The sequence below is a fragment of the Blastomyces dermatitidis genome (assembly GCF_000003525.1).
Source record: "Blastomyces dermatitidis ER-3 genomic scaffold supercont1.7, whole genome shotgun sequence".
Taxonomy (NCBI): Eukaryota; Fungi; Ascomycota; class Eurotiomycetes; order Onygenales; family Ajellomycetaceae; genus Blastomyces; species Blastomyces dermatitidis.
Window position 1 is genome coordinate 3611874 of NW_025544780.1, and position 15486 is coordinate 3627359.

Consider the following 15486-nt stretch of genomic DNA (forward strand, 5'->3'; position numbering starts at 1 on the left):
CATCAAGGTGTATGAGCATCATCACAGATTGAAGAAAGAGAAGAAGAAGGTATTTAAGTAAGAAGAGACAGATTGTAAGATATATTATAATATCTTGAAGAGACTCTGTAAGAGAGTAGAATAATAATGATTTTAAGTAACACTTCTGATAGATTTAAACTGAACTAAGTATAGAAATAATATGAATAGCACTGTCTGTAAGAGATTGAAGAAGAAGATAGTAAAGAGTCTTATACAGTAGTAGTAAGATTAAAAGAAGTTTTGAGAATAATTTGAGTCTAAGATGAAGAGAGAAAGAGAGAAGAAGAGTATTACTATAAATAAACAGTGATAAAAGAAGATTGAGAAGATATTAAAGTAGAAGATAAAGAAGTTAAAACTGACAAGTATTTTATTTATTAAGAGATAATAATTTTTGATAATACTTCTATTCTCTAATTAATTAACAGAAGCTGACAGAGAAGAAGGAAATTAAGACCTTATTCAGATCTTGAATACACTTTATAATTCAGAATATTAAGAAGACAGCTCTACTCTCTGAGTATGTTAATCTACTTATCACTGAAGTGAAACCTGAGACAGCAGATTGAAAAATGCAGGATTTTAAGACATAGATTAATCTAGCTGAGAGAAAGCAGTGAGAACTCTTCTCTGAGAAAATAGTGAAGAGAGATTTTAAGATGATTATTATCTCAGATGAGAAGAAGAAGAAGAAGAAGAAGAAGAATAAGAAGTGAATTATAAGAAATAATAAGAAGAATAAGAAAGAGAAGAAAGATAATAAGTAGAAAAAGTTTTTTTCTTTTTATATTAATTAGTTATAAGTTCATAATTATTAATAATTAAAATTGATTTTAAGTTTTTAAAAATTATTGTACAAGTTGTAATCAAGTCAGGAATAATATATATATATATATATATTTAACTATCATGATTCACAAATCACTATAATGTATAAGTATCAACATTTTTTCAATATTGATATTCACAATATTAATATATTTTTAATAATATTATCTGATAATATAATTTGATAACACTCTCTTTTATAATATTAATATATTTCAAGAAATATAACAGAGATTAATCAAGATTATTTATTTACTTTTATATATTGATAATATTCAATCTGAGTTAGTACTAAAATTATAACTAAGCTAAGAAATAAGATTATTTTCTCTTATATTAAGTCTTCTTATACACATCAGTGATCAGTTATTGAAAATAAATTATTATCTTTCTTAAATTATTATTATATCTTCTGAATTCACTTCTTTTACTTCTTTTACTTTTATTGAAGATTCATAAACTCTTCAAGAAATCACTGTGAATTACAAAGTCTATATTATTTACAATTCAACACAGAATTCTCTCTTTCAATTATAATAAATAATTACTTCATTCTTCACATCTAATTCCAGGTTATGAAATTTATGAAAAACTCAACATAAATATCAAGATAAACTATGAAATAATTATTAACAGATTATATTACAGATTACTGAAAAGTTATCTCTCTGCTGCAATTACTGTAACTTCATTCAGAAACATCTATTATAAACTAATTATAACTCTGAAGAAATTTTCTGACATCTGAAGTCATCAGAATACAGATAATAAAAGCAAAATAATCAGAAAATTACTACTGAGCTGATAAGTTACTCTAACAGATAATGATTTTTAGTAATACTAACTTTCTAATTTAAAGAAAATCATGTAAAAATAATTATATATCAGTACTCTGATTTCACAACTCTCATCTGATAACTTTCATGAATAATTACTTTGTATATATATATCTCTGAATCTTTCTCTTTAATTAATTGAAAACTCTGAATTCTGAACACTTCTTTAAATACTTAATTCAAATCTTCATATTTCATATTGATTCTGTCTTTGATTCAATCTTAAGATACACTACAAAGTTAATATACAACATCTAGAATCAGAGTTGAAGAATTATCAAAGAGTGTCTCTCACAGTGAATACATGAACTAGTACAAACAATCTTATATTTATAAGAGTTATATGTTATTATATTGATAAGAACTGAACTTATTAAGAGATATTAATTGAATTTGAATCATTGATCAGTAGTCATACTAAGAATTATATAATAAAGATATTAATGACTGTAATTAAAAATAACTATTGAGATATTAGTCTCAGTCTTCTTACAATTACAACTGATAATGCTGTGAATAACTACACTATGATGAAGAGCTTGACATAAAAATTAACTTTGTATTTCTAAAATAATAAATAAAGTCATATTCTCTGCATTACTTATATAATTCAACTTGTGATACAAACACTGATAAAGAATCTTAATATTGAGATGAAGAATAATGAGATGACTGATTCTTGAGATGAGAATGAGATGAAAGTGATTACTTAATTAACTTTTATATTCACTTTATAAAAGATAATATTTTTTAATAATACTTTTTAATATTGTTTTTTAATAATGCTTTTTAATAACACTACTGTTAATTTTAAATAGATTGATTAATAATTTAAATATCATAGATTTAAAACATTGCTAATATAATTTGTATCTTCTCTAAACAATAATAATGATTTTATAATATTCAATAAATAAACAAATCAGTCACATCACTGAATATAATACAGAATGTTATAATACAGTGAAGTTCAATATATAAAATAACTATTCAAGCTCTTCAATTGTGTCAGATAATTAATTATTAATTGTAATACTTTAATTGAGAAAAGATTCAGATATTGAAACTTTCTGATATGAAATGAACTTAGTTAAAATATGTGATTGATTTACAGTTTCAGTTTTATAAGATAGTAAAAACAGTCTTAATTACTCATACATCAATATAGTAGTCAGTCTGATGAGTGTATAACACTTTATTTACTTATCTTAAGAAGCAGTTGAATCACTCAAAAAGAAATTCAGTCTGAAATAATACTATAGTGCAGACTATTATTACTGTAAGAGATAAACTAGTATATTACTACAGTAAAACTGAATAATCTTTTACAGAGTACTATACTGTAGCAGCTCTACTAAATCTCTTCTATTAAGTTTATATCTACACTTCTCAAGATTGAACAGAGAAGAAATGAGACTTATATATTAAATTAACTCAAGACTACTACAATATTAACTATCAGAGATTTGAATAAGTAGATGTTCAAGATATGAAGACAGTGAAATATAATTCTCTAGTAAGTAATAATCTTTAGTAACACATTATATTATATAGAACTATAATACTAACTTTGAAACAGAACTTATATATATTGATTACAACTGAAAATCAGACAAAACTATATACTTATAAAACTGAATTTGACTGCTATCTTTAAGATAATCTGATAAATTTATACATTAAATCAATTCTAGAGTTATGAAAAATTGTTAAGAGTATATATTCAACTGTTACACTGATGACATGTGATATTCTGACAATTTCATTGATAGAGATGAGAATGAAGTGAAAGTTCAACTCAAGTTGAGATATTTATTACTATCACTGAGAATAATTACAAGAAGAAACAATTAAGAAACTTATGATTATAAAATATAGAATTATCAGACAGTTTAATATATCTGATCACAGTATATCAGAGAAGTGTAGTTTTCATGAGAAAGTGAAGAATAAACTTGCACAAGAAGATATTTAGTTGTTTTATAAGTGTTATCAATAATTGTTATCAAATTTTGATTATATAAGTAATCACTGAATGAACTGAATAAGACTGATTTTGAAAGAATGATTATCTTTCACAGTTTATTCTGAGAAATTACTTTCATTTCACTGTTCTTGAATTAAATCTGATCATTTTTCACATTATTTCTCTCAGAAATAATTCATTTTCAGATTTTTTTAAGGCTTGGTCCTGGTGAGACTCATGTCAAGAAATGTATGAGATCAGATCAAATGAGACCAAATGTGAAATTCATGGTTCCGCCGGCTAGTATAGTTTCAGATGTATTGTTCTCTGTTGTCTCTGTAATTGAACTGATGTAAACAGTTGAATTTAACTCTGAATTTCTTTTTCTTCTGTAATCTGACTTATATATAAGTCTGTCACTCTGAGACTACTCTTTACTGCATTACATTTACTATCTGCAGTGTGTTATTATACAATCAGCTACAGTCTCATCACTTATTAAAGTGTAATATTCATCTGATTTCTTCATTACTTTTCATTCTTTTCTTATAATTATAAATAGATCAGAATAAGTGAGATTATCTAATTTATAAGTATCTATGATTTCTCTTACTTCATGAGACTTTTCAATTGTAAGTCTCTTCTTTTTCAACACTGATGAGAGTGCTGTGAATAATTATAATCTGCTCAGATCTTACATCTTTGTCTTTATAAAATATGAATTATTTATCAAGTTGTGTAAGATTCATCTCTCTAGTTCCTTCAATGTATATATTCTCAGAGAATGTGATTTAAGTATTTTATAGAGCTCAAACTATCTAGATTGAAACTTTTCAGAACTCTTATTATGTATGAGAACTTACATTCTCATCTTGAGACTTGATTTCTTAACTAGTGAGTCTCATATTCTTTTCAATTGAATTGCTTGATTCAGAAGTAACTTACTAGCTTTTATACATGTGTAACTGATATCTTTCAATCTTGATTTCATATCTGCAACTGCTGTGTCTGCAACTGTTGCATCTGCAACTGCTGTTCTCTCTTTCATCTCTTTTGAAACATTCTTCAGAATGCGCGGATGTAATTCATACAACAGATAGAATGATAAATACTTGAAGACTATATATCACTGAATTCATGTAACTAATAGTGTCTGACTGAGATATTCATCTCATAGTTATGTCAGCTTGCTCACTAGATATTTTATTAGCATGTTACTCAAGATGTTATTCAAGTGTTTCATCTTCTTATTTATTTATAAATGATATGACATTGTTCTACAATGTCTTGTCTGTAACTGACTCATGAAATGCCTCATCACTTCTTCTATGAGATTTACATTATTATTAGTTAGATAGAATCTTGTACGGCATTTCATAGTTAATATAGATTTTATTATGTAGAAACTTCATCATCATCTTCTCTATTATCTCTGAAACTGCTTTCACAACTGATCAGTCAGTAGTGTAATCAATAGCAGTGATTATTCATTGATTTTTATTTAATATTCACAGCAGTATGTCTATGAGGTTCATCTCTCATCATTTAAACAGTTGTATTATACATTTTATCTAATATTGTACTTTCTCACATTTCAACTCTTTCTTAGATTCTTTCATAACCTAGCAATTCAGACACTTATAAGTATATATCTGAATGTTCTCAGTCATTCTTGATCAGTACACTTTTGATTCAAGTACACTCATGAGTTCAGAGCTTTCTAAGTGACTGAATTTCTTATACATGTAAGTCATTAAGTCATATCTAAATAAATATTCTAAATAGAGAGCTTCTGTGTATTCTAGATTACAGTAAAGCATAACATTATTTTTCAATTTTCTCAGCTTGAAGTTCAGAAGTATCTCTTCTACTACTTTTATAAGATACTTATTATTCATCATCTTATTATTCTTCAAGTAAGAGATTATTACATTCACTTATTCTGATTCCTTGTATTCTCTCAGTGCATTTAATATAAACTTCTCTTATATCTGATTCACAGAACTCTTATTTATGAAATTAAGTCTGTGACTGATTGTATCAGATATCACAGCATCTGATCTCTTTTAATATTTAATATAAAGATTATACACTTGAAACTCTGAGATTCAATGTGCTAAGTATTTAAAAGATTTTCTCATTAATTGCAGATAGACAAGACTTTGATGATTCATAATCACTGTTATTATAGAACTGTTGTTAATATATATATCTTATAATATCAGTATGTGCTTGATTACTAGCAATTTCTTTTCATATACTGAGTAATGAAGCTCAGTATCTGATAGTTTTCTATCATTATACATCATTAGATACAGCTTGCTATTCTTACTTATTTGTAAAAGAATGTCTCTAATAGCTCATTTAAATGTATCTATCTTAATGTAGAAAGGTTTATTACAATCTAATTAAATAAGTACTGAAGATATTATCACATGTTTTCTCAGTGTGAGAAAAGTCTTATTATTATTATTATTATTATTATTATTATTCTTTCATTATACTCATATACAAGCGGAGCTTATAATGACTCCTTGTGTGATGTAAAATACAGGTTAAGTATTGATTATACAGAAGGAAATACAGGTGTTGAGACTATGCTAAGATAACAAGAACATAGAAAAATACAAAGAAGTGACAATTACATACATGTGATAATAACTTCTCAGCTGAGAAACATAGAGTGATTCATTGAAGTGATTTGTACATCTCTGCATTTATTAGAAACCTGAGGTGCTTGAGTTCTGGATTTAATATATTTCCTGCGGGTTTCAAACCCATGTGTCTTGGTTTTCCACGCCAAGGTGCTACCAGGTGGCTGCATTAACCATTCAGTCACTGAGGCTGAGAAAAGTCTTCTCACACACAGTATTTCAGATGATTGAACAAAACTTCTTCTTTCACTGATTTGCATTCATTTCTCTTAAGAGATCTGAGAGTGATGCAGATATTTATGTGAAATTCTTGATAAATCTGCAGTAATATGAGACTAACTTAAGAAACTATTATATATAGTGTATATTTCTCAGCTGCAGTTAATTCTCTATGACATTTAATTTCTCTGAGATGAGGTGTATACAGTCATCACTTACTAGATATTCTATGAATTTTAACTCTTTCATTTCAAATACACACTTTGTTAATTTAATATAGAGCTTATGCTCTGTTAGAGTTGTAAGCACTTTATTGAAATACTTCAGATATTTATCATATAAGTTTGAAAAGACTAGAATGTTATTGAGATATATAAGACATGAGATTTCATTCTGTTTATAAAGAATTGTATTTATTATTGTTTAAAAGATGATAGATGCATTTATCAGACTGAATAGTATTATCAGAAATTTGAACTTCTCTAATTGTATATTAAATGCAGTTTGCAGAACTGACAGTTTATCTATACAGATCTGTTAGTATTCTGAGAGAAGATTGATCTTTGATAGATATCAGACATTTCTAACTGTATTCAACTATTGTTAAATCTGTGATAGTGAATATTCATTCTTGATCATAAGCTTATTAAGTACTTGATAATCAATACACATCTATCACTTCTCACTTATCTTTTTCATGAATAGAACTGAAAAGCCTCATACACTTGATAAAAATTATAGAAGATCATATTTCAGAAGATCTGTGATCTGATACTTCTGTTCTTCAAGATGTGTTTGTGACAGAGAGTATGCATTTTGATTACCTGATTTTATATTCCCTGTGTTAGACTGGTCACTGAGATCATGAATTTTACATTTGATTTCATTTGATCTGATCTCATACATTTCTTGACGTGAATCCCGCTGAGACTGACTATCAAAAAAAACATGTAAAGTGACTATATATCAGATCTTAAAATGAAATCATGACTTGAAAAAAATGAGAAAGTGATCTCATTTAATCTCATTTAGTCTCATTCTTAGCATAAAGTTACTATTTTTAGACATTTTAAGGTTTTTTTTGAACTATTTTTAATTTTTTAAAAAGTAATGCTTTTTGATAACTCTCAAATGAGATTTAAAGTCATTTAAAGCAATAAAAATAATTTAAATTGAGAAGTGAAAATCATGATCTCATTTGAAAAATATGATAAGAGTAGACAGTAAGTCTCACTGAGACAGTATGAAACTACTATCTAATGTTAAAACCGTGTAATGGAATCAGTCGAATTGATAATGAAACTATCAAAAAATCTGATCCTGGTCCCAGACACGGTCACAGGCTCAGTCTACCATGTGTCAATCTCATGTACAAATTCTCATTTCAGTGACAATTCTAATGAAAGATCTGTTTAGAAGATTTTATCATACTTCTTCAGAAGCTTCTTCATATACTTATTCTTTTGCATATTCTTTATCTTGATTTTCTCTGCTTTCAGGTCTTATATAACATACAGAATGCTTTTGAATAAGGTCTTATAAATCATTCTCTTTGCTTATTGATATATAAGCAGATTTAATTCTTCTATATCAGAGATATGAAATATTCTTCTCATATCAGATGATAGAATCATATGAACTGTTTTCTTCTTATCAGTTAATTATATATAATATGTACATCATTGAATCTGCAGATTGAATCTTTGAAATTAATTGAGTCTGAGAATAAGATTCTATTTTATATTCTGCAGCTAGACTGACCGTGTGACCGTGTCTGAAATCAGAACTAGATTTTTTAATAGTTTCATTATCAATTCAACTGCTTCCATTACACGGTTTTAACATCAGATAGTAGTCTTATACTGTCTCAGTGAGACTTACTGTCTACTCTTATCACATTTTTCAAATGAGACTATGATTTTCACTTCTCAATTTAAATTATTTTTATTGCTTTAAATGACTTTAAATCTCATTTGAGTGTTATCAAAAAGTGTTACTTTTTAAAAAATTAAAAATAGTCTAAAAAAAACCTTAAAATGTCTAAAAATAGTAACTTTATGTTAAGAATGAAACTAAATGAGATCAAATGAGATCACTTTCTTATTTTTTTCAAGTCATGGTTTCATTTTAAGATCTGATATATAGTCACTTTACATGTTTTTTTGATAGCCAGTCTCAGCGGGATTCACGCCAAGAAATGTATAAGATCAGATCAAATGAAATTAAATGTGAAATTTATAATTCCGGCGGTCAGTCTATCTGCAGCTCTTGTACTTAAATATAGTAAGATTATTCTCTGAAGTGCAAGAGAACTTTTACTCTTAAAGATAATATCAAATATTAATTATCAGATAATCTTATATATCAGAGATTCTTCACTCAGCAGACTTCTTTCAGTCTTCAGATTATATAATTATTAATATATTATATAAATACTTCTGTGTCTGCTAACACTTTTACAGCTATCTCTCAATTCTTATTCAAGTGCTCTTTATACATTAACATTTCAGATCTTAAGACATTGAAATAAGTGTTCACTTCATTTTTGTCTGCATCTCAGTCAGAAGCCTGCTTTCTCTTAATATTTGCAGAATTCAGAGAGTCATCTAATACAGACATTTCTTTCACTTTAAAGACTTTTCATAGAATATCAGTGAGTGTCTCTGAGCTCACTGATTCTGCTAGTTTTTTAACTCTCTTACTTTTCTTGACTGTGCACACTGTGTGTAATTCTTTGCATCATAATTCTGATATTCACAGTTAAAGTAAGCTCAATACTTATAATATTAACATTTCTACTCAGAGAATCTCTTTTTCAGAAGATTCAGTGCTTTAGCAATGATATTCACATCTAGATTTATTACATCTGAGTATATAACTTGTATCATAGAAGTCTGATTATTCATTCTTCATTGAGATATACTTAATTACAGTATTTTCTATTATAATTAACTCATCTATTTCTGTATAATGAGAATATTATATGCTTTCTTCACTATGTCTGATTATGAAATTAAGTATTTTCATTTCACTTTTAACTCAGATGTTAGATCATGAATGAAGATCTGTAAATAGAAAGATATTAAAAGCTCTTTATTCAATATAAGATATTATAAACTGAAGTATGTAAAGTATAATATAAGATTACTTACTTATCTACACTCAGTGAAGTGTTATAATACTTATCTTATATATTCACTTTCTCAAAGTGATGCAAGATTTCTTTGAAAAACTCATTTCATATTTATAAGAATGAATATCATTTCAGATCTGTAAGATTTATCTATTTATCAGCTATTTACAATGACTTCACTTTTCTGTATAGAAACACAGCAGATTTTAAGACTTGTTAAAATTTCATTAACTGTCTATCTGTAAGTTCATATTTAATCTAATAATATAATTACATCTGACTTAGTCAGCTGATTACAGCATTATTTTTTCAGTTATTATTAACACTTAATATCTCTGACAGATCTTCTGACTTAATATATCTTATATTCAGATTCACATTCTGCACAGTAATCTTTAATAACACATACATTATTATTATTATTATTATTCTTCAATTATAGATGTATGCAGTCAGAGACTATGACATCTACCTGAGAACTTTTAGTTCTCAGGGTTTTTTCTATGTCTGTAAAGTTAACTATTATACATTCATCAATTTCAGATATGCAAAATCAGAAAATTCCAGCCCAGAATACAAAAACTGTTTACAAATTGCAGTGTTTTAACATCTTTTGAAACTTTGAAACCATTTGACAATATCATGACAAAGGAAAAGAGAAAAAGAACACAGTCTCAAAGATAGACACATTAAATAGATAGATAGAAAGAAATTGAAAGAAAAAGATAAAGAAAAAGATAAAGTAAAGAGAGACTATAACAAAACAAATTATTAAAAGAGAGTGTATAGCTGTTTTAACAGACTATATCTGATTAATTTCCTTCTCTTCATATTCAGATAATTCTGAATTTAGCTATTTTCTTATAGCTGCTTGAGTTTCTGATAGAAAGTCTATTAAGTATTTAATTCCTGTCTCAGTTGAGAATAAGAATCTCATATTTAATTGATTTAGATCATACTTCTCTTTCAATCTAGCTCTGAGACTATTGTATAATGCACAGTGCATTACAATATACTCAGAATTCTCATTTGTATTACAGAATGAGCATTCTATTGAGTCAAATCTATCATTAAATCTTTGTATATAAGATTTGAAATAGTCATGTCCTAGTTTCAGCTGTATTATAGATGAGAATATTTTCTTTTTACATTTAATTGAACAAGATTTCCACTTGGGTTTTGTTTCAAATCTTGAATAATGTATACTCTTCTTTTGTTTCTGCCAGCTTTCATTTCACTTGTCTAAACAAGATTCTTTTATTTTTCTCTTTATAAAAGATCAGAACACAATTTTTTGAATAGATCTGCTTAATTCTGCACTCTTTTTTGCAGCTGAATCAGCCAATTCATTGCCATGAATATTCATATGAGCAGGAACCCAGTGCAGATGAATTCTCAGCTTTGATGTTCTTCTCTTTTGAATTTTTAAAACAGAGTTTAAGATCAGTTCAAGATTCATTTGATCATTATGAATCTGACTATTTCTAAGTCTTTTTAAAGCAGCTTGACTATCAGAGAATATCCATGCCTCTTTCAAACAATTTTCTCTTTTATGAGATTTTATTTCAATGAGTTTGAATGCTTTCACTATTGCAAATAGTTCAGCATCAAAGACTTCACATTCAGAGCCTAGATTTCAGAAATCTGAGATAAAATTAATATTATCTTCAGTATAAGCAATGCCTGCGCCTAATCTATTCAAGTTCTCATTTTTTGAGCCATCTGAATAAATCAGAATAGAGTCTTTTATATTGATTGTAGAAATTCTTTTCAAATGCTGTTCATATTCTTTCTCTTTTGATAGTTCACTTATTTGTAAGTCTATAAGAGATTCAAGCTTTTTTCTTCAGGGAGATAACTTCTCATGATCAACTTTTTCAACATTTAAAGAAGAAAATTGATTTTTAATCAGACAGCATAGTCTGTACAGTTGAGAAGGCATTTTCTTTGAAGAATTATTTTCATTCCAATCAAGAAATCTATTCCAATCCAGTTCATTTCCAGAGTTAATTGATGGAAATGAAGAAGAGACTCTTTCTCTGATTATATGATTTGAGCTCATCTTTACAACTCTCAGAGCATAGTTCATACAGGCCTTTTCAAATCTAATAGCAGGAGGAGGAATTGAAGCTTCAATTTCCATTGCTTTAATAGAAGATGATTTGAATGCTCTCAGAATTCTTCTCAAGGCTCTGTTTTGCAGACTTTGAAAGTCAATCTCTTTCTTGAAATACAGTTAGAAAAAGTATGATATCAATTGATAATAAATCAGATAATATGACAGTTTTTCTGAGAAAAACTGATAAAAAATAAATCAATTTTTTGCAGAGAAATTGATTAAAACTGTTCAATTTAATACTAAATCATTCAATTCTTCTTATACAACAAGTGTACAACTCAAGCAGTTAATAAAAAGTATAAAAAAAAATTAAGTATTAATGAAAGCTCTTCAGTCACTGAAAAAGTAATTCTTACTTAAAAGAATATAAAATTATGATAGAAAATAACTCTGTTTTTAATTCTTTATAAGAATATTATATAAAATTCAGAGAAAAACACATTACTTTTCCAAGAGAAGTAAAAAACTATTTCTAAGATCTTTTTTGTTTGTATTAACTGCTGTAGAAAAATAAGATAGAAACTGCTAAGATATATACTACTGTATACTCTCTATCAAGACTTTCTCTCTTCAGAGTCTTGATATTATAGAGAATATAAGTCTGTTTCTATATAATAATATAAATATTATTAGTGAGATGTAGAGAAACTGATTATTTATATCTTAAAATAGAAGACTTTATCAATAATTATATTAATATAGAATTAATTCTCAAATTTCATAGAAATCTAGTATTACTGTTCTCAATCTCTGACAGAATCTATTGAATATCGAGATATTAAAACGAGATTTAATATATCTCACTATGCAGAGATCAAAGACTCAGTTAGATCTTAAGATATACTGATTTTATAGTTGTTAATATGCTGTTAACTTATTCTATTGACTTGTTATTCACTGATTATGTATTGAATACTGTTACTGAGGTATCTTTTTATATTATTCTGCTGAGAATGAGTCAGATTGAGAGAAGTAATATAAGAATGAGACTTAACATTGATGTCTAGATATGCTGAAGAAAGACAGAGTATTTATAAAGATTGCACTTCAGAAGTATCTGTTGATTATATGCTTAATATTATTTCTGAGATATTTTTTTGTATTTTTCTGCTGAGGATGAGCCAGATTGAAAAGAGCGATATAAGGGTGAGACTTGGTATTAATGTTTTAAAATATCAAAGATGAACAGGGTTTTCATGAAGATCACTTCTCAGATATCTTAACAATTACAGATTGAGAATCTTTCAAAATTGAGAAGATTAGCACATATGACTAGGTCTCTTCATCTTACAATTTATTCAACAATTTGGCCTCAGATTGTGATGTGATAGAGGAGAACAGGAGATAATTTTATATAGAAGTTTTGAACAACATCTGATTCATGTTTGGCTGAATAACTCCACCATCACACAGAGTATGCAGTCAGCGATGGGGTAAAAATGCTTGTATGATTGAGGGCTTTTTAATGGATCTATCGGCGGGTTGTTATTCAAAAAATCAAGCGAGTTCGTAGTGAAGCAGTGCTATGATCATTATTCTTTAACACTGTAGAATTGTGAGGAATTTTTCATACTGTCACGCTCCCGGCCGCGTCAAGGCCCCGTTGCGGTTCCACACGGCCCATCGCTTCCATGCAGATGATTTCATTCTGTCTGAACCGGTTTCCAACCACTCTATGACATCATTCAGATATATTATAGAAAGATTCAATTGATGAATATAAGAATCTCACTTTCATACAAGGTCAGCAGATTACTCTTTCTTAGCAATGAGACACTGCTGAGATATCACTTCAGCTATTCTCACTTATGAAATGAGAGAAGAGTATTCATTCATTATCTATATAGAATAACTAGATGCTAACTTCTTATTAAAGAAGTTAGTAATTTATTTTTTCTTCTACTGAAATATATATAAGAGTTACTGCATATCTTATACAATTTTCTTAGTATAGTAAGTATCATATCTGTGATATTCTCATAATAACTCTGTAGTCTGTGAGCTCACTATTTAAGTAAGATAGTTAAGCTTACTTATACAGCTTCTTAACTAACTACTTTTACACAATACTGCTGACTAGTCATCACTTCAGTTTTATCATATTACAATTCAAATTGCTTGATCTAATTATATGTTTGAATCAGTCAAGCTCTAACAGACTGATATAATCTCATGCATCTATACTAAGACTGATCTGATCTCACTCTCTGAGAGAAACACTACATCATCTTCTAGAGTGTGTACACCTCTATCGCCCCGGTGGCCGAATGGTTAATGCGGCCACCCGGTAGCGCCTTGCCGTGGGAAACCAAGGCGTGTGGGTTCGAAACCCGCAGGGGATACATTAAATCCGGAACTCAAGCACCTCAGGTTTCTAATAAATACAGAGGTGTACAAATCGCTTCAATAAATCGCTCTATGTTCCTGGGCTGGGAAGTTATTATCGCATGTATCTAATTGTCACTTCTTTGTATTTCCTATGTTCTTGTTATCTTGGCATGATCTCAACACCTGTATTTCCTCCTGTATAATCAACACTTAGCCTGTATTTAACATCACGCAAGGACTCATCATAAGCTCCGCTTGCATATGAGTATAATGAAAGAATAATAATAATAATACTAAAGTACATCTCTATCTTAGCAGAAATCTGAGATTTCTGAACTCACTGCATATTTTAATATAAGCTTTTTAATCACTCTATTATCACTGCGGCCTCTACACACCTACATCTATTATAGAGATAGAGAGATTAAGGTCAGAGATTCTTCAAGATATAAGAAAAACATCTTATCTGAATTTCACAGCTTTATCTGTACTCTTGAACAGAAATTTCATCTTAATCTGAGTCAGTATAATACTCATAAGATATAAGTAATATACACTGTTAATCTTCTTGAAGACATCTCTGCAACTACTTGAGTTATTAAGAAGAGAGAGCTTGAGTGTATTAATACTGTAATAACTTAAGAAGAATTCAAGAACTTTCTACTGAATCAAATTGAAAATTATTATAATTACAGCTTTATAACAGTGCAGCAGTTCAACTTATTATATTAATAAGATAATAAGAATTCTTCTAATTTCAATGTAAGATTTGAAGAATATTGAGAGAAATTAACTGATGATTTGAATCAATTAAAAACACAGCTTTATCTTATAAAGCTGACTTATAAAATACAGATAATAATATTACAATATCAAAGTTCATTAATTAATCACACTGAGCTTGTCAATCTAGCTTTCTGAATCTATCTGAATAATTAATTCTCTGAGAAAAAGACTAATAAGATCTCTTCTAAGTAATTAATAACAGAATCTAAACAGCACTGTGATGACTTCAGTATGTCACTTGAGACAGTATTAACTCTATATAAACACTGAAAAATGCTCATTCTACATGCAGAAGATTGATTTCTTAGATTATATTATTAAGATAAACAGTATTTCAATGAACAGAAGCTGAGTCTTTATCATTGAGAACTAGTCATCACTGTAGATATATCATGAGATGCAGATGTTTCTAGAATTTGTGAATTTCTACAGATAATTCATCTATATATATTCACAGATTACTGCCTCTCTTACAGATCTGTTAAAGAAAAGTGTGAAAGACAGAAAAATAAAACTGTTTACTCTCACTCAAGACACTGTGCAGACATTTGTAGAATTAAAACAAGCTTTTATAGATACTATAATGCTGAATCACT

At 28.0% G+C, this 15486-nt stretch overlaps 1 pseudogene across 1 annotated transcript; it reads left to right on the plus strand.

The window, feature by feature from the left end:
- Positions 1–14029: 14029 nt before the first annotated feature.
- Positions 14030–14118, plus strand: BDCG_17440 (annotated as a pseudogene). The gene has a single exon. The product of its transcript is annotated as a tRNA-OTHER (tRNA).
- The last annotated feature ends 1368 nt before the right edge of the window (positions 14119–15486 follow it).